The 26,153-nt window shown below is 44.4% G+C and overlaps 1 pseudogene across 1 annotated transcript; it reads left to right on the forward strand.

The window, feature by feature from the left end:
* The first annotated feature begins 22,262 nt into the window (after positions 1–22,262).
* LOC311603019 (THO complex subunit 4-like) lies at positions 22,263–23,328 on the forward strand (annotated as a pseudogene). Its single transcript has one exon. The product of its transcript is annotated as a THO complex subunit 4-like (transcript).
* Positions 23,329–26,153: the final 2,825 nt, after the last annotated feature.

The raw sequence follows: 26,153 nt of genomic DNA on the forward strand, positions 1-26,153 counted from the left end.
GGAATAGTCATTTTTCTTCTCATCCCCACTCCTACAGCGACTTAAAGTTAATCGCATGGGCCCATGTCTGTGGATTGGCCGAGGAGTAGCTGCTCCAGGCTCAACTTAGCTGAGCCTGGTGTCATTGGTGAAGCACCTCAGAACACAACTTTGGGCAGGACTTAGCTCAGGAGCAGAGCCTTAGCCCAGGCTCACCCTGGGATGAGTGTGGTAGACCCACTATTCTGTATAATGTCAAAAAATAATAATAATAGCTCTTTTCAGAACACAAGAAACACAGAAGATCTTTTCAGGCCAAAACCTAGCCCACTCTTGCTTCCTAGTCATTCTATTGGCCAAACAAAATCACGTGACTGATTCATTCCCATTATACGAGCTGAAGACTTGTTTCAGAGTTACACAGGAAAGGGCAAAGAGATATAAGGAGAGAATTGAATCCAAAAGGGGGGGGGGAGCAAATTGCAAATATCAAGCTTGATTGATCTTGTACTAGGAATATGTTCTCATAACCTGTACCTGGGTCAAAAGGCAAATTCTCATCATTCTAGAGGCCCCCCTCCCCCACCTCCTTACACCTCCTCACACGGTAACCACTGCCCTAACTTCAAACACCATAAATTAGCTCTGCCCGCTTCTGAACTTCATTTAAATGGGATCAGACAGTATTTGCTTTCGTGTGTGTTTTAATGGTACTTGGAATTTGTTTTACTCAGTGATTGTAAGACACACAGACACTGGAATAACGGTCACGAGGGGGAAGTTAATATTATTAAATCCTTAGAAACTGGAGACACGGCATGCCATACGAGACCACCCAAGGAACAGCAGGGCCCTCCAGGAAGCACCAAGACTAAACAGGTGAGGCAGAATAAGGAATTACTTCCTTACGTCCAGTGGCTCAGGGGCTGATTCTACTTGTCTGTCTCTTGACCCTGGGCTAACTAAAATTGGCATATAGTACCCAGAACTTGAAAGCCCAATGAAAGATGATTTGGCTTGCCTAAGAAAGGTATCCTATAGTCATTTAAAATTTTGGAGAATTATCTTGGCCTGGGAAGGGAAATTCCTACCTTGTCAGCTAGGCATAGTTAGCAGTGTGTGTGTGTGTGTGTGTGTGTGTGTGTGTGTGTGTGTGTGTGTGTGTGTGTGCATGCCTGTGCATGTGTGCACGCACACATGTGAGTGAGTGCATGTTTATGTGTGTATGCATACAAGTGTATGTACATGTGTATGTGTATGTGTGCATGCACGTGTGTGTGTGCGTGCATGCATGCGTGTATGTGTGTGTGTGATCCACATTGTTGCAAATAGTTCTGATGTGTTCAGTCTCAGTGTGCAGCATTGCATTAAGAGAGTGTATTCATTCCAACTGAAATAAAAAAGCAACGAAAGAAGGGCAGTTTATTTAATCTCACAGTTTAAGGTATAGCCCATTATGGCAGGAAAAGCACCATGGCAGGGGCATGAGGTGGCTGGTCACATTGCATGGCAGCCAAATCCAGTTACCTTAACAACGAAAACTAATCTCAAGTTTATGCCTTCTCAACTTGACACAAACATCACTAAATCATAGCATCCCATACCCCAGCCTCAAAGGCTCACGGCAACATCAGAACACAGAAGTATCTGTCGTTTAAAAACACCTGAAACCCACATTCTCACCATCCAAAAAAGACCAAACATAGAACACAGTGCTCAATAAAAGTTAAAAATTGGAAAAACATGAACTCTGCGCGTTCAAATCCGGCCTGGTCTACAAAGTGAGTTCCAGGCGAGTCGGTAGTCAGCTCTCAATAGAACATCTGTATTAGCCCTCACAGAGTAAGGAGACATCGTAGGAGGTAGGGAGAAAAGAATGTAAGAGTTGGAAGATGGGGAGAGACACTGTGAGGTGCTGTGCTTTGGACGTGGCATGGCCAGCGCAATCAAGAACTCATTGTAGTTATGGTTTCCTGCACAGGAGCAAGCCAACAAGACAGTCGGTATTCCAGGAGGCAGCACTAGCTGGACTCAGCAGGTTATAAAAAATATTTTTAGAAGGAGAGGGCGCACAGGTGGGGAGGAAATGCTGGGTGTGTATGGAGGTAGTTGGTAATTAGAATCAAGATAACAGTGTGTGTGTGTTTATGTGTATGTGTGTGTGTTTGTGTGTGTGTGTGTGTGTATAAAGTTGTCAATAAATCAAAGACATCTTTAAAAAGAAAGCAAAATTAGCTTTAAAATAGATGTTTTTATTCTTTTAAGTTATTTTTTTTATTTTTATGTGCACTGGTATTTGGCCGGCATGTGTATCTATGAGAGAAAGTCTCATCTGTTGGAACTTGAGTTACAGGCAGTTGCGAACTGCCATGTGGGTGCTGGGAACTGACTTCAGGTCCACTGGAAGAGCAGCCAATGTTCTCATCCACTGAGCCAGGCTCTCCAGCCCGAAGACGGATTTTTACCAAAAGAAAAAAAAGTTGGTGGAAGATGAACAAGCATCTGTGTGCTTCTAGATCACTGTGGGCTGGGATCCCCTTGGCAAACCTCTATTCCCAAAAATATTCACATGACGACTTATAACAGTAGCAAAATTGCAGTTATAAAGTAGCAGCAAAAATAATTTTTTGGCTATGGGGTCACCACAACATGAGGATCTGTATTAAAGGGTGACCGACCGCACTAGGAAGGTTGAGAACCGCAGCTCTAGATGAAGTCAAGCAATCAGGTGTACACGAAATTAGTATAAATAGAGGTGAAGCAAAGCAATAACAATTTAAATATTTCCTGGTTTCACAACGTGCGCATTTTTATAAATTCAAGCTTCTTTACGAGTAGATAGCAGAAAAAATAGAAAAACAAATCAATCCACACTAAGGCATAATGCAAGTAATTTATGGGAGGCTGGAACCAAACAGAAAAATCTCAAAAGCTGTAACAGCAACATACCTTCTATGAAGAGCAACAGTCTAATTCATAGCTAACTTTTTATCAAGAAAAAATATGCATCATAAAAGTGAACAGAACAGCTTCAAAAATGCTCATGGAAGAGCTGGAGAAACGGCTTAGTGGTTTAGAACACCGGCTACTTTTGCTGAGGAGGGAGGGAGGCGGGGTGTTGGTTCCCAGCACCCTCACTAGGTGGCACACAATTGCCTGTAACTCCAGTCCCAAGGGATCTGAAGTCCTCTTCTGGCCCTGCACATAAAGTGGGTTACATGAGCTCATGAAGGAAGGCACACATAACACATTTAATTTTTTTTATGTGGGTTTGGTTTTTTCATTTGTTTGTTTGTTTTGTTTTGTTTTTGAGATAGGGTCTCTCTGTGTAGCCTTGGCTGTCCTGGACTTGCTTTGTAGACCAGGCTGGCCTTGAACTCACAGAGATCTGTCTGCCTCTGCCTCCCAAGTGTTAAGATTAAAAGTGTGCTCCACCATGCCCCCAAAAATAAATGTTTTAATAAACAAATAAATATTAGTCTAGAATTCTTCCTCTATTCAACAAAAATATTCAATAAATGAGACAAAATAATTTTTCAATAAAAAGTTCTAAGAGCATTAATGACTACACTAAAATAAGCACATGCACATACACACACACACACACACACACACACACACACACACACACACACCTTTTTTGAGACAGGGTCTGTGGATCCAGCTGACCTGGAATTTACTAGTTAGCACAAGTGATCTCAAATTTGCAGTGATCCTCCGCCTCCCAAGTGCTAGGAATTACAGGCATGAGCCGCCATACTCAGTAATGCTTCTAGTCTTTAGTGCCCGTGTTGTAGATTTAACACTGACATCTCTCACATGTATGTGGTGTGGTGGTTTGAATGAGAAATGTCCCCCATAGACTTGTGGGTGTCAACGTTGGTTCCTCAGCTTGTGGCCCGGCCTAAGAAGGTCATGGATGGCGGCCTTCTTTGGAGAACTGCAGACAGGCTCTGGGAGGGTGGGGCGGTTGTAGACTCAGTCCACTTTCCATCCTTTCACTCTGATTTCCACGTGTGGTTGAAGATGTGATCACTCAGCTTCTTTCTCTGGCCTCCCATTGCCATGCCTCCCCCCACCACTATGGATTCATCCTCCCGAACTGTAAGCCAAAATAAACTGAAGTTCTCTGAATCACTCTGGATCATGGTTATCACAAGGTATAATGTCAGTGCAGAAGCACAACTCTTACCTCAATTTACTCTGGAGCCAAATATGAGTGACCTTAGCCTGGGGACAGAGATATAGTGTCAAACATGTGTAGTGTAGTTGTAACATGGAAGCTGAACAAAGTACATAAATAAAAAGGCCAAACCACTTTTCAGCCATGTTAGCAGAACCATTAAGTAGATGGCTGCATCAAAGTGGGGGAAATGACAGCTGTAGGGTTTCAAACACTATCCATGATGCTCGCTCAACCTTGCATTTGGTGGAAACCATCGCTTTGCTGATACCTTCCAAAAAAAAAGGTTTCTATCTGTTAGTCACAGGACGTTAGGTCCACACAAAGATGGGGAAGGAGTGGCTATTTAGAGAGCTAAAGATAACCCAAGATAAATTTAATTAGATTCTGCACCTGTTAACATCCCAGTCTCTTCATGGGCATGAAAGCTCTAGTCAGTTGATCCACCTTACAGGAGTAAGTGGTCATTTGAAGGTGTGCTTGGCCATTTGAAGGTGTGCCTTCTTTCCTTCTTGGAACTTTTGTTCAGGGCTCCCTGTTTGCCCAGCATCACAATCTGTGCATCCGAGGCCACATATCATTTATTACATGGGCTGGGTATAGGCAGGACAACAGTCCTTGGGAGAGAAGAATAGCTAGTAAATTCCATTCTAGAATTCTCATGGATCGTATCAAAACGATTAGCCATCATGATCAGAATCTGACTTCCTTTTTTTTTTTCTTCACTTTTGTCCATCCATAGCTAATGTAACATTTGCATGTAACATAGGATTAGAATTTTAAAAACCAAGAACACTGTTTTGAGTGAATGTAAAGAATGAAGGAAACATAAACATTTTAAGCCACCAAAATCTATATATCTTTCAAACTAAGTTAGCCATGTTTCTCCCTGGAGTTACTGCTATTTGTACACTATGAATTATCTTGTGTACTTTTGGAGTATTTAAACATATCTATTATGCTCTACTTAGTTTTCTAGGGCCTGTGACCTCCCTTACCATAAGCTTTTGACCAGCCTTACAGTAACAGGCATGTATTCTTTCTGTGGAGGGGGCCTGATCAAACAGCAGTTAGATAGCCCCAGATGATTCATGCAACTATTGCACCAGTGCTCATGTCTTGCCTGACAGGTCAGTATTATGGTATGCAAGATCCAGAGCTGGGTAACACTGTGGATGACTTGTCTCCTCCAGTGGTTGACGTAACACTTCCCAGAATGAGTGAGCAGAGAGGAAGCTGCCAACTCAGCCCTAGCCTGAATTCTCTGTGTCCTGGATACAAAGTGTGTAGTAATGGTGTTTAACTGTTTAGTTCTGGTTTACAACTAGTGGCAGTGGCAATACCCTGTATTGTTTTGTGAGCCTCTGGAGGCCTCCTGGCCAACAACCTCAGAGGAAGGTATCCTTCACCAGGCAATAGGATTGGGGTTTTAAAAACATATTACTTCTGGGTGATTATAGTTTTAAATATTTTTATCTTCACTTTTTAATAGAACACAATGGGGAGATAAGTATACAACCAGGTAAAAATATTGACTACAAGACTATAATTAGTGACTTTGCTGAAAAGAAAACTAATGTATATAATAAGTAATGAATTGCATGTGTCCTTATTATTTATCTAACTATCACAAACTTTGATGTAGGCATGCATGAACTGATCAAGTGGTATTAATAATTAATATTTGGTGAACAATGATATTTGATAAGTGTCAATCAAATACAAACTATAGCTCAATGTATTTTTTTCAATCAGTAACCTTGAATTTTAGCCAGTTCTTGCAACACACATGTTCTGTGTGACCACTTTTAACATGGAATTAGGGGACCTAGAATCCTTGCCTGAAGAGAAATGCAGGCTTAGGTTTCTACAAGTCTTTGATTGTCCACATCTTTATGAGCTGGTCAATAGTGGACTTTTGGTTTTTTCCAACTACTCAACATATGGTCTTGTCTGATGTGTTCTTCTGCTTCAAGACACCTTTGTTTACCGATCCGTTAAACAGTAAACTCAGAGCCAGTAGCAATGTAACCTATGCCTGAGTAGTTTCTTCATAAGGCACATAGCCTTCCTGCACCAACAAACACCAACAGCTCTTCGGTTCTGGGCTCTAGGGATGTTTTCAACAATGATATAAGCCAACAACAACAAAAAAAAGGTACAGAGAGCATAGCATCAAAAGAACACATGAAACACCAGAAAGTTGGCTCACAGTCCAGAGCATTTAACTGCTCTTGCAGAGGACCTGGGGTCCATCCATACAGAGACCCATAGTGTCTGTAACTCCAGTTCCAGGGGATCTGATGCCCTCTTCTTCTGACTTCCACCGGCCCCTATGTACATGTGGTATACACACATACATACACACACACACACACACACACACACACACACACACACACACACATTATTTTTAAAGGACCACATGAAGGACATGTCTACAACAGTAAGGGATCTGAAACAAGAGGGCAGGGTTCACACTATGTTGCTCTAGGAAGGAAGCAAGCACTGAGGCAACTCAAATTTCCACCACTCTGTCCGTGGTCATGAGTTACCATGGGCTTTTGTGCTGCGCACGCACACACTTTTTTTTTTTCTTTTTGAGACAGGGTTTCTCTGTGCAAACTTGGCTGTCCTGGACTTGATTTGTCGACCAGACTGGCCTTGAACACACAGTGATCCTCCTGCCTCTGCCTCTGCCTCTGCCTCTGCCTCTGCCTCTGCCTCTGCCTCTGCCTCTGCCTCTGGAGTGCTGAGATTAAAGGCATATGTCACTCCACCCAGCAGTGCTGCACATACTTGTTTCAGAGTTATGCGTAAAGTTAAACAAGCAGTCAGATGTAACTGCAGGCAGAGAGGATCCACACGTGATGCAGACTGGTAAATATTTATCAAGTTAAAAGCAAAGACCACATTTTATTGGCTTGATTTAGTATTTTTAAATACCTAAACATTTGAAATCAGGACTTCAACCTGGTTCTTATCTGGTGCCAGATGTTGGGCAGAGCCAATGCCTACTCCCTTGGTTAGCTCTGGACAAAACGCTGAAACAGAGCATCCGACTTCCATGCAACACCTTCCGCTGGCCCCTGCTATCTTATCCTGTAGCCGCCTTGCCCTCGAGAGACAACACTCACATACACGTTAAACTTTGCCAGCAACCTACTCCACTCAGAATGGAAACCTAAGGAGTTAGAAAAGACAGCCCTAATGAATATTCACACAGTCTCATGCCTTCGTGAAAACCTACCTGCCCAGTCCCATTCCTCCAGGGCCCTAGGACATGTTAACGTAAAAGAAGAAGACAATTAAATAAATTCTTTCATGACTATGGGCTACAAGGTTTTATTAACCTGTGCCGATTTTCCACCACTTCCAAGTGACACCAGTTTAATTTTTTTTTCTGGAGGAGTATTAGAAAATTACTAAGGCTTTGAGACACAGTAGCAGATATTTCTGGAAGATTATTTGAGGCTTACATTGACCTTTCAAATCACGTTACCAAATTAGAATCTAGCCCATGAAACATTGGTGTTTTAAATATACTTTCTTCTCCTAATTACAACAGCCAAAAAATATCATTAGGAAAAACAAGAGACAGCCCCTTCTGTGTCCTGGGAAATGAACATTAGTCAAGCAGAAGGGCAAACATCAAAGTATGTGAGCCACAGGGGTAGACATAGACCCTGGTTCTCCTGGGCCAAGTTCACTGTGTTCTACAAGAAAGCAGGATGCGCAATGAGGAAATTAGGTTAAGGCTAGGGCCAGATGAGGTCTCAGGAAAGAACAGAGCATGTAGAGATGAGGAGCAAAAAGTCTTTAGGAGCAATGAGCTCCAGAAACCAATAAACTTTGCCCTCCCCTCTTCCAAACTAAAAGAATAAATAAAATAAAAACACCTAATCCAGGGCCTCTGGGATTAATTGTCCCTTTTAACACCAAAAAACAGTGGTTCACAGATTTTTTTAAATTTCACAACTAAATTTATTATTTTTTTTTATAATGAGGACCCAAGAGCTAGATGATACAAGTTAAAGAAAGAAAGAGAGAGAGAAAGAAAACAATTGTTTGCCATTATAATGTCTTCATGGAAGAAATGTTATTTTGACATTTTTTTAAGTAGGAAAAAAAAACAGAAAATAAGGAAGAGTCTTTACCATTCTAGAGAGAACAATTGGTGGCTTGGTGCCAACAGCTTGTAGCCCACAAGATGGACATGGCTCAGAAGTAGACATCTAGAACCTCTGGGTTGGGGATTGGGCTGGTGCTAGGTATTCTAATGCTAATTACTGACCCTCAGGATCTGGTTATACCCCAGAGGAGAGAATTTGCTCCCCAGTTATCTGATTGGCTAATAAAATTGCTGACCACCTGGGCTGGGCAGAAGAGAGGTAGGTGGTACTTAGGTTCCCAGGCTTAGGAGTCTAGGAGAGACCATGAGGCAAGAGGAAAAGGAGGCAGAATGAACCATGAGACATGGCCATGAGGACAGAGTGATGGAGCAGATCCAGCCCAGACAGGATGACTTTATTGGCAATTAACTTGGGCTGTATAGCTGGGAGACATCAAAATAGCTTAGAGGGTTGATAACTGCCCAGCGCTAGTGCTTTAAGCTTGCAAAATAAATTATGGCCTCTCTGTGTCAATTATTTGGGAACTAGCCAGGGTAGAAAAGCCTTCAAGAATCTAATATGAATTAATACAACACCTCTGCTCCAGAACCAAGTTCAAGTGCTGGGCTGAGTGGCCAGGGCCACAGCACCACCCAAGCTACCTCAATCATCAGGAGGGGTCTCCGTGGTTTCTTCAGAGTAAAGGTATTAATCTGAATATGCATGGCCAGAATGACCCTGAGAAGCAGCCCAAAACAGGGGAGAAATCAAGTGGTTCTTCTCTGGAAAACAATACACACGGCTCTCCTCTCCTCAGATGTGGACCCTAGCTCATGTCCATAGAGAAGTGCATTACAAACATAAGGCAGAAATAGTCTCATAGTGGGACATGGTCTTAGGGTTTCTCAAACTCTCCAACTGATTGGTGGTAGTGACACATAAGAAGGTGACTAAAGAGCCACCAATGAGGTGATATCTTAGTCAAGGGCATTTCCTTGTTCCTCCTGGGGAGGCAACCAGGCCAAGGAGCTTTCAACACACCTCTGGAGAGTCCAGAGATCAGACACAGTCACTGAGGAGAATAGACAGGCAAGTTTGTGGGGCTGCTGTGGAATATTTCTCCTCCTCTAGAATTCTGTCTACACTGTAATATGGGTGTGCTTTGGCACCCTGCCTTTGCTTTCCTGGTGACAAATGAACCATGAGAAATCCTGTCTTATGCCCAGCCTCTTGGCGTGTACCTCTGGGGTCTAATGTCACCAACTGGTGAAGTGATGTTAGAATACTATGGCTTTGTTCCACTCCAGTCCCTTCTTGTCCTCATGCCCCCAGCTTGCTATAAAGGTGGGGTGAATAGCCCTAGAAGCCCACCGTGTTAAAGACGTGGCTCTAGAGGAGGACTCTGCTGGATAAGGTTGAAGTCTGACATCTCTGAATAGCCATTTGTGCTTGGTCTGTGATGGTGGACTCCTTTTTCCGAGCAGGGTTCCCACTCCACCTGATTTGGTAACTCCAGGTCTTGTAGGGAGTGTCACATAGCCCTCAAGGAGGATTATAGGACTGACTGACCCTTTCCTGATAAGGGATTCATTCAGCAGGGAGTTCTTGGAAGTACCCTACCCCCTATGCTGAGGAAATCCTAGCCTCGAGCAAATGACCTTTAATCATACCTAGAAGTTCTTCCCCCATCCATAGGATAATAAAATAAAGGCTGGCTGGTGTGCTTGTGGGTTCTCTCAGATGCTCAGACCAGTCTAACATCATGACTGTCTGAGACTCCATTTATTCTTGGGAAGAATCACCACTGGATGCCAGGGGCTTGGCTGCCAGTCCAGGCAGCAATGGCAGAGCTCCCTTGGCAGCCACTTTGCTGCCAATAGTTTGGTGCTGACTCCCAGTGAAGCACGACCAAGCCTTTGTCTCACTGGACCTGACTGTCAGTGGGTTTCAGACATTAGCCTGCATCCTCTGCTGTGCTTAGCACAGCAGCTGAAGGAAGGGCTGTGGCACTTTGGGTATCAGCACGGGCTTGTGGAGTCCCCACTGCCATCTGATACCAGCCATCTCATTCTAAAAGAAATAAACACTAACACTCCATGGAAAACTCATTTTTTCCACCTCCCTGGGTAAGACTGGGAATCTGGCCTAGCCCTCAGGCCATGGACCTCACCATGAGTGCTCTAAGCTGACCCTGAGCAAGAAACAGGACGTTGCGACCTTTGATCTCACGGTCTACCCATTCTCATCTGGAAGCAAGCTGAGCCTGGACCGGCCTGCTGGACTCAGAATCTAGGCCACCCACCCGACACTGAAGGACAGAGCTCCAGACACGTCACTTAATGTACATTTCATGGACAGTTCTGTCTTATGGAGAAAAGGAGATCCTGCCAAGGCAATGAGTGATGTGAGGGCTCTTCTGTTCAAAATGGCCCTTCAGAGACAGAGAGTTGGAGGAAGCTGTGAAGAAATGTCTGGGACAAACCATTTTGTCCTCAAGCTGAGCTTCCTAAACAACTTCTGACCAAATAAAACACTTCTGCAGTGCTAGACCTGGCTTGCGTGTCTGCAGAAAGTCAGCCTGCAGCCTTCCACATTGGCTTGGTGGCTGGCTAGAAGCTACGTGTGAGGGCTTTGAAATAAATTACCAAGCCCTGGACTAACAAGGTTTAAGGAAATGGATGGTATCTATATAGAGTTATTTGGGGCTGATAAGGTGTTCAGTGGGTAAATCCAGCAACTGAATATTGTTTCTTAAGCCCCACATGAAGGTGAAAAAGAGAGAACTGACTCCATACAAATGTTCACTGACCTCCACACATCTGCCCTTTCTCCACCTCCACAACAAAATAAGGTTATTTTAAAGGTGGGCTTAGAGAGAGAGAGCTCAGCTGGTAAAAAGTTTGCTTTGTAAACATAAGGATGAGCTTTCAGTTCTAAGAGGGCATGGTTTTTGTTTGTTGTTTGTTTCTTGTTCTTTTTAAAGAAGCCATATGTAGTGGTATACAATTATAATCCTGGTTCTGAGGAGGCAGGATGAGGAGATGCCTGGGGCTCTGTGGCCAACCAGCTTAGCCTACTCAGAAAGTTCCAGTTCAGTGAGAGAGCTATCTTAAAAGGAAAAGAAAAAGGGGATGGGGGAAGAGAGGAAGGGAGGGAGGGAAGAAGGAAGGAAAGGAGAGAGGGAGGGAGGAAGGGAGGAAGGCAGAAAGGAAGGCAGGGAGGGGGAAGGGAGGAAGGAAGGGAGGGAGAGAGGAAAGAAGGGAGGGAGGGAGGAAGGAGGGAAGAAGAAACAACACCATTTGTCCTCTGGCATCCATACTCACATATACACTTGCACATACATAGGAATGAACACACAGACAGACAGACAGACAGACAGACACACACACACACACACACACACACACACACACACACCTCAAAACCATTGCTTGATCAAAGCAGGAAAAATAACCTAGGAGTCAAATCAAGCTATAAATAAATAAACTTGGGGGTGGGGAGATCATGGGGAAAAAAAGAAAGAAAGAAATAGCAAGTTTGGCAGGATGAAGTTCACTTCTGCCAAAGTAGTTAAGCAAAGAAGTTGACCTGATGAGAGCGGCTTAATAGGCCTGGCCACCTGCTCACTACCCTCTATAGGGACTCAGTGTCCCTTCCTCTGATTCAGAAAGCACCAGCCACAAATATTTTAGTTCCTGAACAAACCTACTGTCTTCTAGAAAGGAAAATAAATAACAGTAAATTGCCCTTCCATTGTTCATAGAAATCTTTTAAGGATTCCCTTTAGAAAATCATTTTCAGACAATATAGTCTGATCACATGTTTTCCTAGCTCCTCCCAGCTCTTCCCCATCTCCTTACCCCTCTCCCCCTCCAACTCCACATCATTTCTTTTTCAATGTTTCTTTTTAAAAAAGCATGCAACAAAATACTGCAAAAACACAAAATCAAAAACCATATACGAGCAAAAAGCCAACAAAACAAAAACAAAAACTAGTCGTAGTAAGCGCTCAGTTGCTATGAAAAGACCCCGTGACCAAGGCAACTCTTCTAAAAGAAAGCGTCTAACTGGGAGCTTGATCGCCCTTTCAGAAGTTTAGACTGCTATCATCATGGCAGGGAGCACGGCCGCCTATAAGTAGGCACGACTCTGGAGAACGCTGGAGAAGTAGCGGAGAGCTCCACATCCTGATCCTCAGGCAGCAGGAAGAGAGGGAGACACTTGACCTGGAGTGGGGTTTTGAAGCCTCGAGGTCCACCCCCACCCGCAACTCCACCCACCCACAACACACCTCCTTCCACAAGGACACATCTCCTCCCACGAGGACACACCTCCTCCCACAAAGACACATCTCATTCCCATGGGGCCACACCTCCTCCCACAGGACACACCTCCTCCCACGAGGCCACACTCTTCCCACAGGACACACCTTCTCCCACGAGGCCACACCTCCACCCACAAGGACACACCTCCTCCCACAAGGACACACCTCCTCCCATGAGGACACACCTCCTAACCCTTCCAAACAGTCCATCAGCTGGGGACTAAGCTTTCAGACATATGAACCTACGGTGGCCATTCTCATTCAAGCCATTGCAATGCCCAAACTAAGCAGTAAGTGACAAAAGGAAGACAAAACACGATCATTGGTTTGAAAACATGGTTCCTATGGAGGCACACAGGGGTGAAGCGAGGCGGGGGGGGGGGGGGGGGGGCCGGGAGGGAGGTGAAGGGGGAGCGGCAGGCAAAAGATCCAAAGCAGCCACAAGATCTGCCTGTGGGTCCCAGTCTTCAGTTATTACATGTCCTGTGGACTTCTGTCCACATCTGTCTCACCTGGTTGAAGTTCCCTGCTGTCTATGTGGTTCCAGCTCTCCCTTAGTCTCTTGTATTTTATCCTCAGAGAAACCTGCGTCTGTTCATATTTAGTGCATAGAAATTGGCGACAGAAGTATCTTTGTGTGAGGCAGACTTACAGGCAGTACAAGGGTCTAAGTGTCAGGAGCCAACGATTCTTGACAGCATATGTTAGGTGGGAAAAGACAGACACATTTCAGTGTGTGCTTTCTTACCAAGTTTTAAACTTGTGAGGCTTAAAGGACTGCAACATGAGGGGCCAGAAAGGGTTAGCAGAATTTAGAATTCCAGCGTGCCAGTTTGTTGAAGAAAATAGCAAAAGTATTAATTTACAAGTCAAAGTTGCATACTAAAATGGTTAATTTCATGTGCCAACTTGGCTGGTCCACAGTGCCCTGATATTTAGTCAAATATTAATCTGGATGTTTCTGTGTAGGTAGTTGGTGAACTTTGAGTAAAGCAGATTACCCTTCATAATGTGAGCTTCATCCAATCAGTTGAATGCTCTCACAGAACAAAGACTGACCTTAGCTGGGGAAGAAGGGACTCTGCCAGTCTGATTTTGGAAGTGGGCTGTCAATTTTCTTTATTTTCTAGCCTGCCAAAACAGCCTTTGGATCCTAGTGTTCACCTCTACAATCCAATGTTGACTTCTTTTTTTTTTATTTTATTAACTTATTTAGATTACAACTCAATTGTTAGCCCATCACTTGTATCCTCCCATTCCTCCCTCCCTCCCGCTTTCACCCTATTCCCCTCCCCTAGGTTTATGACCAAGGGGGACCTCCTCCTCCACTATATGGTCATAGGCTATCAAGTCTCACCTTAGTAACCTGTTTATTCTTTCTTTGAGTGCCATCAGGCCTCCCTACCAAGGGGAGTTGGTCAAATATGGAGCAACAGAGTGCAAGTCAAAAGTCAGATCCTGCTGTCCACATAACTGTGGAGAATGTCCTGTCCATTGGGTAGATCAGAGTAGGGGTTCGATGTTTACTACTGTATTGTCCTTGGTTAGTGTAATAGTTTGAGTAGACACCTCCTGGGCCCTGATCTACCCATCATGATGCTCTTCTTGTAGGTTTCTAGGACCCTCTGGGTCCTTCTATTTCCCCATCTCCTATATTTCTCTTACCTAGAGTCTCAGTAGGAGTCTTCACATCTATCCCAGTCTCCTGGTAAATGAAGCCTTTTGTGGGACATGTCTTTTGGGTTAGTGCTCAATTATAAGTGAATATATACCATGTGAGTCTTTCTGCTTCTGGGTTAACTCACTCATTATGATCATTTCTAGTCCCATCAATTTCTGAATGTCCTTGTTTGTAATAGCTGAGTAGTATTCTATAGTGTAAATGTACCACAGTTTCTTTATCCATTCTTCAACTGAGGGACATTTAGGTTGTTTCCAGGTTCTGGCTATTGTGAATAAGGCTGCCATGAACATGGTTGAGCATATGTCCTTGTTGTGTGGTGGAGCCAAATGTCCCTCTTCCTCTCCCTCCTTTCCCTCCTCTCCCTCCTCCTCCTTTTCCTCCTCCTTCCTCCTCATCCTCATCCTCCTCTCCATCCTCCCTCCTCTTCCCTCCTCTGTCCTCCTTTCCTCCCCCTGCCTCTGCTCCTTCTTCACTTCTCTTTAGAGAACCTTAATATATATGCATAAACTCTCAAGTAATTATTATCCAAAAATAATGTAAGCACATATAATTAACAAACAAGTACATGAATATTGTTATATATAAAAATTAAAGATGAATGTTAGAATAAAAGGTACCAGGCAGATATTATGTTATACAGAGTTGATTAGATGAGCATGGGAGGGGAAGGTATACCCCAGAGAAAGAGAGAAGAGACAGAGAGAGGAAAGAGATAGAGAAGTAGAGAGAGAGAGAGCCGCATGGAGGGTGTCTTTTATATGGCCCAGGGCAGAGCCATGCCCCTGTGGCAGGTAAGCAGTGACATCACAGGTAGGCAGACTGAAGCGAATCCTAACAAATATACAAATGATTTTTTCAATTTATTGATCCAAAATAAGTCCAAAAAAGTGGAAAAAATAAAACAGGGAGGTTTCACAGATCAAAAACAAATGATAAATGGTAAACATAAACCCATACATATCTTCAACTGAAGACAAAGAAAAGAAGGCAAATTGGATTTTTTAAAAACTATCTTCTATTTAACTACAGGGTCAGAGAAGAATAGAAGTGAACAAATGGGGGCGGAGGAGAATGCACCATTTAAGCATCCACTCTCAACTCTAATATGTTGTGCTAACATCAGACACCACACACCGGACAATAGGAAGCATTGGTGGAATAAAAGAGGAACTGTTGCAATGAAAGCACTCCACAGGCTCACTTGATAGCTATCTTTTCTTTAGCCATTCATTAAATAAACATTTGTAAAGTACATCTAAAAAATAAAATGAGATGTTGAAAAGAGTAAGTGACCAGGTGGCAGTGGTGGCACATGCCTTTAATCCCAGCACTCGGGAGGCAGAGGCAGGCGGATCTCTGTGAGTTAGAGGCCAGCCTGGTCTACAAATTGAGTCCAAAACAGCCAAGGCTACACAGAGAAACCCTATCTTGAAAATCCAGGGGAAAGCCGGGTGTGGTGGCGCACGCCTGTAATCCCAGCACTCGGGAGGCAGAGGCAGGTGGATCACTGTGAGTTCGAGGCCAGCCTGGTCTACAAAGTGAGTCCAGGACAGCCAAGGCTAACACAGAGAGACCCTGTCTAAAAAAAAAAAACCCCCCCCCCAAAAAAAAAGAAAAAGAAAAAGAAAAAAGAAAAACCAGGGGAAAAAAGAGTAAGTATCCCCGCAAAGGACTTTACCATGCATTCTGGGGGAATCTTTTCGGGTGTGGGATAGTTATGTCATGTTAGGTGGAACTACCTGGCTGTTACTGTCTCCTTCTGGAAACCAAGCATGACATAAGAAGATACAGTTGGGGAGTAAGTTGAGAAAAGGTAGACTTATGAGAGTTAACCTTTGTTACCAGCTTGACTTTTAGTAGCATCTGCAAACAACCTAGACATGTGCTTTCGGTGTCTCTGGGCTGCTTTCTAAGGGAAGCTCACATCAGCCTACAACTGCAAATTTATTTCCTCTTCTGGCACCCACACATATGTGCACACACTCGTGCAAACAGATAAAATAAAAAAATAATTTGAAAATTTTCCAATCCCAAGAGTTTGTTTTTCTATTCCAGCAAGTGAATAAAACAACTGTATCCACCAGCTACCCTCCCCAATACCTGTTTCTACACCACCTGTTTACTTGGACAACTATGGTTCCCTCTTCTCCAGTAGCCTATGGAAAGCCCCTGAGACTAATGTGACTGTAATTTGATTCCTTCCAGCACCACAGGTTCTGAAGCAAGTACTAGGTTGTAGTGATTTGAATGAGAATGGCCCCATGGGCTCATATATTTGAATAATTGGTCCCTAGTTGGTAGAACTACTTGGAAAGGATTGGGAGAGGTGTAGAGTAATTTTAATTCAAAACATGACTGCTCTGGCAAGAGATCACATCCAAAGACCCTCTAAGTCTGTGTAGTATGGCTGGAACACAGACATGCCTTTAATCTAGGAGACAGAGGCTATCAGATCTCTGCAGTCAAGGCCAGCCTGGTATAGGGTAAGTTTCAGGTAAAGAAAAGCTTAGGTCCAGGCATGGTAATACACATCTTTAATCCCAGCACTCAGGAGAGAGAGGCACGCAGATCTCTGGGTTCTAGTCAGTGCTGTTCAGGCAGGTCAGTTGAGACAGTGAGTTGATAGGCAGTGCAAGGGAGTTGAGTTCGTGGCAGTTCAGTTGATGGAATTCAGAGGCAGTTTTACCAAGAGTTTTACAGAGAAAGGTTGAAGAGAGAACAAGCTAGACACAGATGAAGACGGAATGAGCCAGAGAATGAGAAGGAGCCAGAAGATCAGACAGATTGCTAGAGTTTGTTTTAAGGCCAAGCATAGAAATTCAGTGAGAAACTGTGAGAAGCCAGACTGAATCAGTCAGCTTGGAGAAGTCTGAGTCAAAAGAGCTAAGTTGAACCAGCCAGCCAGAGTTCAGAAAGAACTAAAAAAATAAGGGTGAGCTTATTCAGCAATAAGTCTCAGAGGCTGAAAACATTCTAGGAAGCTTCCAGAACTAGGTCTAAGTTAGCAGACAGAGAGGGTAAGCCTCCAAGACAATAATTATATCAGACAAATAAAAGTTACATTTACAGAGATCTATTCTTTTTGCTGAGGTATGTCACTGGGGAGAGGATTTAAGCGTTCAAAGAGTAATTACCAACTGGCTCTTCCTGCGTCATGCTTGTAGATCAAGATGTAAGCTCTCAGCTACTGCTCCAACACCATGCATGCATGCTGCTATCCTCCCCACCATGATTATCACGGACTCACCCTCTGAAGAAGTAGGCTCCAACTAAACTCTTTCTTCTACAAATTGCTTTGGTCATGGTATCTCATCTCAGCAAAAGAAAAGTAACTAAGACATAGGTTCTCTTGGCTACTGCTATAAAAAAATGAAAGAAAGAAAGAAATGAATCCAATCATTTTTAAAGTATTCTTTCTGTCTAGCCATGGGAAGATCTCTGACAAAGACCTAGATCTTGATTCTCAATCCTAGAGCAGTAATTTCATACAACATCAAAACAGGTGAGACATGGGAAATAGTCTGGTCTCCCTTAGATCCTCCAGGACTGGACAGTAAGAGTGGCAGATATGTTCTCTCTCTCTCCCTCCCTCTCTCCTTCCCTGCTCCCTCTCCCTTATTATGTCCTTTCCTCAGTTAATGGTCTACACTTTAAACCCTGATTATGAAGGTGAAAGATCTCCCCCAAAGCAGAGCCTTAGAAGTGAGAAACGAAGCAGAAAGCTTGGAAAAGACTGACCAGATGATTCTTCAGATAGAAAGGACACAAGACAGAAGTGATCATCAGAGGCCATCAAAGTGTTTTTCATTCTGGGCCACATGTTTAGAGAGCCTCTATTTAACTCTAAAAGTCAAAGTTGAGTCTAGATGACCAGTAAACACTAGGGATAGATAAGATGACAAAGACAAAGTCCCTGTCCTTAAGAAATGGTCAGTCCTGCAGCTGAGACAGGAGGTGAATGTGAAACAAGCAAACATTTAGCAGGCATTATGATAGACAGCAAGCACAGCACTGGGACCTCTCTGGGAAGGGCAGTCTTCTCCACACGGAGAAACAAAGGAGGTAGACTTTGAATCTGGCTTAGAGAAGGAATAGAAAGCAATTAAAGCAAAAATGATAGAATTGGAGAACACCCTTAGCATGTTGTTATTAGAAAGAAAACCCCAATCATTTTATTTTACCAATAAAGACTCAGGAGCCAGATGCAGGAATGAAGACCTACAAGCTCAGAGAGGCAGAGAAAGGACCCAGCTGATCTTCCTACTCAGCACATGTCCCAGAAGGAAAAATCCAAAATCCCTTTCTCTAGCTCCATGCTGCCTTAAATACCCTCATCTCAATGTCCCTCCTTTCTGTTTACTCAGTCAGCTGGCTGCTTGCTCCACCTCTTGACCAATGGTTGACTTTATGACTTTATTTAGCTCTTGGATTAAAGGCATGTGCTAGGGCTGAGGACACCTCAAGTATTTGCTTACAGAAAGCTCTAGGATCAAGGACTGAGCCACACCACGATTAGAAGCAGGTTTCACAGTCCACAATCTTGGAGTTCACAACGGGAGCAAATATCCCACGATACCAGCAAGAGGATGTAATGGAGACAGTGTGGAAAGAAGGAAGTCCATGAATGCTCCCAGAACGCTGAGGACAGACGATCAAATTCACATTCTCTCTGGTGTCCTGGGGCTGCTGGGCACAAATCATGGCCCAAAGATACCTGTCTTTGTTCACTGGCTCGAAGATCACACAGCTTACTCCACACTGAGTTCCCACTGCCTGGTGAGTCACTTATCACATGAGGTCACTCGGCCATCTTCCTATTGCCTTCACTTAGTGCATTAATGAGCACAAGGTAAGTTCTCGCAGACAGCTATTAAAATGATTTAAAGGGAAAACTGGAAAAACAAAAACACAAAACAAAACAACTAACAAAAAAAAACCCAACTCATTTACAAGATCTGACTCGTCATTCTCACGGTCAAGAAAAGCTAAACAAGAGGCAAGAGGCAAATGGGAAAAGTCTGTGATCTTGGCAGGAGACACAGGCTCTAGCAGTGCAGCTGTTACTGACCCAAGAACACCTTGCTCTGTCAGCCTACGACCTGTTTAAGCCACCCAGCAGGAGGGGTTCTGTGATGGACTCATGCATGCATGGAGTTTGCTGAGCTGTGGTTGCCAAGCCCAGTCAGGTGATTGCCAGGATAGCTAAGAACACCAGAAAATGACCTGGGTTCCTTTCCTGGCTTACCATCTACAACCCACCATAACTCTCTATAGAACTTCTTGAAAGTCACTTCCTGCCTCTGGGCCTCCATTTTCTCCTTCCCCCAAATAATATGCTTCACTCATCTCAAAGCCAATATGAAGTTGAATACTTCAGTGTCAACCAAAATATGTTCAATTAAATCTGAACCATGTTGCCTTTTAATACATGGTTTGGGACAAGTTACTTAACCTGTGTTTGAGCCCCAGTCTCCTGTGTTGCCTTCATGAGCTAATACACATGGAGATGCTCAATGCAGTATCTAGAAAGTAAAGGGCACCTGATGTCTCCTTCCTGGCCTTTGAAAGGATCCCTTGAGTTACAACATTTTATTTCCCTTAAAATAATTTCTCAGCTTGATAACCCAAGGAATGAGGTTATAGCAAAGATGGAAATCACCAGCGAGTCAGAGCAAGTATTTTCAGTAGCAGGCCCATATTGACTAGGTTAAGGGGCTAAGACTTTCACTGTACCAGTGGATCCTAACCAACCTGCTTAAAAATACTTGAGAGAGGGGCTAGAGAGATGGCTCAGCAGTGAATAGCACTGTTTGCTCTTTCTGAGGTCCTGAGTTCAATTCCCAGCAACCACATGGTGTCTCAGAACCACCTATAATGAGATCTGGTAGCCCCTTCCTGTGTGTACGCATACATGAAGGCAGAATACTGTATATGTAATAAATAAATAAGTAAATATTTTTTAAAAAATACCTGAGGTGTCTAGAGAGATTTCTCAGTGGTTAGAAACATTGGTTAATTGTCCAGAGGACCTGGGTTCAATCCCCAGCACATCCTTGGTGGTTCACAGCTTCTGTAACTTCAGATCCAGGGGATCTGAAGCCAGCTTTTGACCTCTGTAAATAGGTCAGTCTTATATGGTACACAGAAACAGATGCAGGAGAAATGTTGTTACATAGAAAATAAAAAGAAGTCTTTAAACACACACACACACTCGTGCCCTTGAGATCCATTGTCTTAGTTAAGTTTCTATTGCTGTGATAAAAAAACAAAAAACAAAAAAAACAAAAAACAAAAACAAACCCAAAAAACTATGACCAAAGCAAATTATAAAAGAATGAATTAGTTAGGTTTATGGTTCCAGAAAATTAGAGTCTCTGATGGCAGAGCAAAGGCATGGTGACAGGTAGCTGGAGCAGCCACTGGGAACTCACATCTTGATCCACAGCAGGAGGCAGAGAGCATACCTTAACCCTCAGAGGCCACCCTCAGTGGTGCACCTCCTCCAGCAAGGCCACACCTCCTAACCTTCCCTAATAGTTCCACCAACTGGGGACCTAAGTATTCAAACACATGAGCCTAAGGGGGCCATTGTCATTCAAACCACCATAGCCATTATCTGGAAATCGCAAACTAGGCCTTAGCCTTCACCTTCATCGGCCTCCATTGTGCCCTTCCTGCTGTGAAGCCTGTGTGCATGGGTGTCAATGCCTGCCTGTATGCAGTCCATGTGTACCAGTGTGTGCCAGCATGTAGCAGCATATAGCTGGGTCCCTGCTGGCAGCCTTTGCCAAGAGTTCCTAAAGTATGTCTTATCTCCCCCCATAATTCCTCCCAACTCTTCAGTCTCTGGGCCTCCATGACTCTTCTCCTTTCCTGTCAGTGAAATTTGGACCTCACTAGGGTGTTTCTATCTCCTACAATCGCTTCTGTGTTTTGACATTCCTTTGCAGTGGGACTTCACATCCTTGGTCAGGTTATTCCTAAAGGGTTGCGCCACTACGCCCAGCCCCTATTCCTCGTGTGTGTGTGTGTGTGTGTGTGTGTGTGTGTGTGTGTGTGTGTGTGTGTGTTTTTTAACTTGGCAAGTTTTAACTTGTTATTTCTGTATAGAAAGGTCACTTGGGTGTGTTTTTTTTTCCCAAGTGTCTTTATTAGGAAAATCACTCTAGAAGCTCACAAGTTGTTCTTTTGCGCACTTAGCCTTAGGCCAGGGACACTGTACAAGAAGAGCAAACTGTGACAGCTTCCTTGGAATGTGCTTATATCACAGAAGGAGTTTTCAGGCAGTTCAACTTGAGGACACAAAATATACACCCAGACCCTTTTCCTCCTCCTAGGCTGCCTTGATGGTTTGTGTCATACGTCGTCTTGTGGTGCCGTATTCTGTTGATATCCTTAGGAGGCTTACTCTTTTCTAATTTTTTTTTTTTTTTTTTTTTTTTTTTGGTTTTTCGAGACAGGGTTTCTCTGTGTAGCCTTGGCTGTCCTGGACTCACTTTGTAGACCAGGCTGGCCTCGAACTCACAGCGACCCGCCGGCCTCTGCCTCCTGAGTGCTGGGATTAAAGGCGTGCGCCACCACGCCCGGCTGCTCTTTTCTAAATGCAAAGAACGCAGCAGTGGATCCCAGGGAGAGTGGATGGGGGTGGCAGGGGGGGGGGGAGGGAGCGAGGAGGAGTGGAGGGAGGGGAGGCTGCAGGCAGAATGCATTGTATGAGAGAATAGATCGATGGTAAGTAAATAGGTAGGTAGATAGATGATGATAGATAGATAGATAGATAGATAGATAGATAGATAGATAGATAGATAGATGAGAAAAAGAAAGAAAAATATATACCATGACACTCAAAAATAAATTGGTCTTTAAAGTGCTCTAAGCTGGTTCTGGTGGCGCAGGCCGGAAGGATTTGCTGAAGGAGGCAGAGGCAGGTGGGTCTGGAGTTCCAGGACAGCTTGGGCTACACTTTTAAGACTCCGTGCCCGCCTTGGCCCACAAAATGGATATGTCTTTGAGCGACATCGTTAAGCTGAACCGGAGCCAGCGAGGCGGCTGCGGCGGGGGCCGGGGTCGCGGCAGGGCTGGCTCCTAGGTGGCCATGGCAGAGCAGTGCAGGCGGCCTCGCGGGTGAACTGAGGCGACGGGACCATGAGGAACCCGCCCGCCATTGCTCGCGGCGGCGCAGGAAACCAATTGACACCCTACAGCAGACAGAAACAGCTCCCCGACAAGTGGCAACATGGCCTGTTCGATAGTGGCTTCCAGGGGTCGATAGCGGCTTCCGGGGGTGGAGCCGGCGTGGAGACCGGTGGGAAGCTACTGGTGTCAAACCTGGACTTTGCTGAATTGGAACGTTGAAGAAAGCAGCGGTGCACTACGATCGCTCTGGACAAAGTTTAGGGACAGCAGAGGTGTACTTTGAACGAAAGGCCGATGCCCTGAAGGCTATGAAACAGTACAAGGGCGTCCCTCTGGATGGCCGTCCTATGAACATCCAGCTTGTCACATCACAGATCGATAAACAGCGAGACCTGCACAAAGCATAAACAGAGGTGGCATGACAAGAAACCGTGGGTCTGGGGGTTTTGGAGGTGGTGGCACCAGGAGAGGATCACGTGGAGGCAGCCAGGGAAGAGGTAGAGGCACAGGCAGGAACTCCAAGCAGCAGCTTTCTGCTAAGGAGCTGGACGCACAGATGGATGCTTATAACGCAAGGATGGACACCAGCTAAACAGCCGAGTAAATCCACGCACGTAACAGGACCCAGAAGCTTCGGCCGTGATCCCTAGAGAGAGGCTTGGCAACTGGACTGTGCAGACAATGGTGGATTTGTTTCTTTTTCTTCCCCTCCCCCCCCCTTTTAAAATAGGATCTAAAAACTCATGTAAAGGCTTTTTCCTTCCTTTTTTTTTTTTTGTTGTTGTTGTTTGTTTTTTGTTTTTCTGAAACAGACCTGTTTTGTACTGAGTTATTTTTGGGATAAATTTTACTGGTTGCTGTTGTGGAGAAGGTAGTATTTTCACCTTTGCCATAATAAAATAGAAACGTGTGTAGAATTGGAAAAATAAATAAATAAAGTGCTCTAAATGCCAACAAATGCCTAAACCATCCAGTAAGAGGCTCCAAACCAATCTGACAGGACCTGATATAACCATCCTATCCAGAGGTCTCTGTTTCGTCAGCACTGACTGGCAGTGCTGCCTTCAGGCCACCTCTTATCTCATAAACATATCCAATGGACAGCAATGCACATTAGGGTGAAACTTAAAAACATGGGTGTAGTCAGGGAGAGTGGATAAAGCGTTTGCCCTGCATGCATGGGGATCCGGGTTTGGCCGTGTAAGAGCCAAGCAGGCATGGTGGCTGTCTGTAAGCCTGGCACATGGGAGGCAGAGACAGGGACCCCAGAAGAAAGCTGCCTAGCTAGATTTGTAGCACTCAGTGAGCTCCAGGTACAGCCAGAGACCATGACTCAAACAAAAAAGAAGCACAACTGAAGAAGACACCTGACGTCAACGTCAGGTCTCCATACATGAACCTGTACATAGGCTTGTGCACGCACACACAAGCAAACACATGTACACATGCACAGGAAGGGAAGGGAAGGAAAGGCAGCCAGGGTAAGATCCGTTTTTTCTGCTACTACCTCCTGGATAAGGCTTTCTGAGCCCAGCTTGTTTTTCCCTGTGACCCAGTCATGAAAGTCTTCATCTGGGAGTTCTAAGGATGTCTGCCAGAGAGTTAGTCAGCCTCAGGCATTGACTTTGTCCTCTTCAGGGTAACCTGGGACAGGGCAGTGTGAGCAGCTCCAAACAGTGTGGGGTCATTCTTCCCTGTGAAGTGTTGCAGAGGTGACTGATGGGTGGTGCCTGGCCAGGCCATACTGCCCATGCCAGGAGTCCTGTCTAGGGCAGCTGAGCCATCTCACCATCCCACCATTAGGTATCTTAAATAGAAACTCATGTCACCTACAAACAGGAATGACTTAACTTCTTCCTTTCTTATGTGTATACCTTTCATTTCCTTTTCTTTCTTGTCAGTGTACTTATGACTTAGGACACAATACTGAATGATATAAAGAATGAGTGCCCTCCTCTCCATCTTGAAATGTTTCCACGTTTCCCCAATTAGCATAATGTTATCTGTGGGTTTGATGAATATAACCTTTGTTATGTCGTGATATTGTGGTGGTTTGAATAAGTAATGCCCCCACAGACTCCTGTGTTTGAATGCTTGGCCCATAGGGAGGGGCACTATTAGGAGGTGTGGCCTTGTTGGGGTAGGTGTGGCCTTGTTGGGGTAAGTGTGTCACTGTGGGGGCGGGTTTTGAGGTCTCCTATGGTCAAGCCATGCCCAGGGTGGAATCCAGTCTCCTGCTGCTTTTCTTCCTCTATTGTGATGGTCATGTGATTCCTTTCTTTTGTATAGCTATTTCCTCCATTTTGAAACATTCCCTCCTGAAGGTAAAAGGATTAAGTCTCAAGTAGTAAAAAGTTGCAAGTCTCAGGAAGTTCCTGAATCACATGGGATTCATAAGGCTCCTCCCCAAAGTTGTTTGAGCAGTAACAGTTGCTGGGGAGACTCTACAATCAGCTAAGTGTCTGCAAGTTGTGGAAAAAAATCTCCAGGATGTAGTTATTATGAGTGGTCACCCATGCTAGGGTTGGCTTTTTGGTGATCCATGTTCCTGCGCCCATAGTCTTGTAAGTAATCCCAATAAAGTCAGTGGTTCGCTAAGCCAGCCCGGCTGAATTGGGTTTTTGATCTGTTATCAGTGCTGTATCTGGGATGCTTAGACATTTGTTCATGGCTCTCAAGGAAATGTCACACATTTATCTGTTTATTTAATGTGTTATAATTACTGGATTGTGTGTGTAACCATCTTTGCACATCGACATAGTGTATTATAGTCCATCTCAGGCTTAAAACAAATAACTAACAAATTTGCCTGGAATACACAAAGCCCTGGGTTCAATACTCAGTACAAAGAGAGAAAATGTGAATGTTGTATCCTACAATAAAGTGTGGAATTAGCTGCTGGCACAAGAACTTGATTTTAATCAAACTGGTAAATAGATAATAAAGTTTGCATGTGTCTGAAAGTTCATAGGAAGTATGAGCTTGCATTAAAATAAACACCATTAGAAATGTAAAGCCATTGCAGGTGAACCAGCCTCCAAAAATACAAATGTAGGAGATCTGGCCCTACCATTCATGTGGCTGAAGGAGAGATACCCTCCTCCCCCCTAGCCCTTCACCACTTGTGGCAGAAGACTTGGCCCTGGAGTCATGAGAGCAGGAGAGCTGTCCCTGCCCCTCACCAGCTGCAGCATTTAGGAGAGCAGGCCCTGTCCCTCACCTGGGCAGCACAGTAGAGCTGACTCTGGTGCTAGAAGCATGAGCAAGCTGGACGCAAGGGCGTGAACATGGGAAAGCTGATCCCACCACTTGCCTACTGTCCAGTGATCTTGTAGAGACCAAATCAATGCCATTTTGTGTTCAGGGCCTGAGAACTTCACACACACACACACACACACACACACACACACACACATACACAGAGTTTCCAGGGAGAGCAACAAACATTCAGCTAGCCACCGGTCTTAGGAGCTTGCACCTGGGGCCAACCAATCAGGGCTATAGGTCACAGTGACCAGAACAAAGAAAAAAATTCTTCCCTGCAGTCTGGCCCTGGTCCCTCATTTAGGCCTGGTCTCATAGATAATCAGCTTAAAGGGCAACTTTCCCGTAACCCTCTAACCTATTATGTAATAACAAGGCTTGGAACCAGCTTAGAAACACCTACCCACACACACACACCCCTCCAGGTTTTTATCTTTGAAAAGCCTGTCCCTAGCACTAGGGACCACCATC

This window comes from Acomys minous (assembly GCF_964271855.1).
Source record: "Acomys minous genome assembly, chromosome: 8".
Lineage (NCBI taxonomy): Eukaryota > Metazoa > Chordata > Mammalia > Rodentia > Muridae > Acomys > Acomys minous.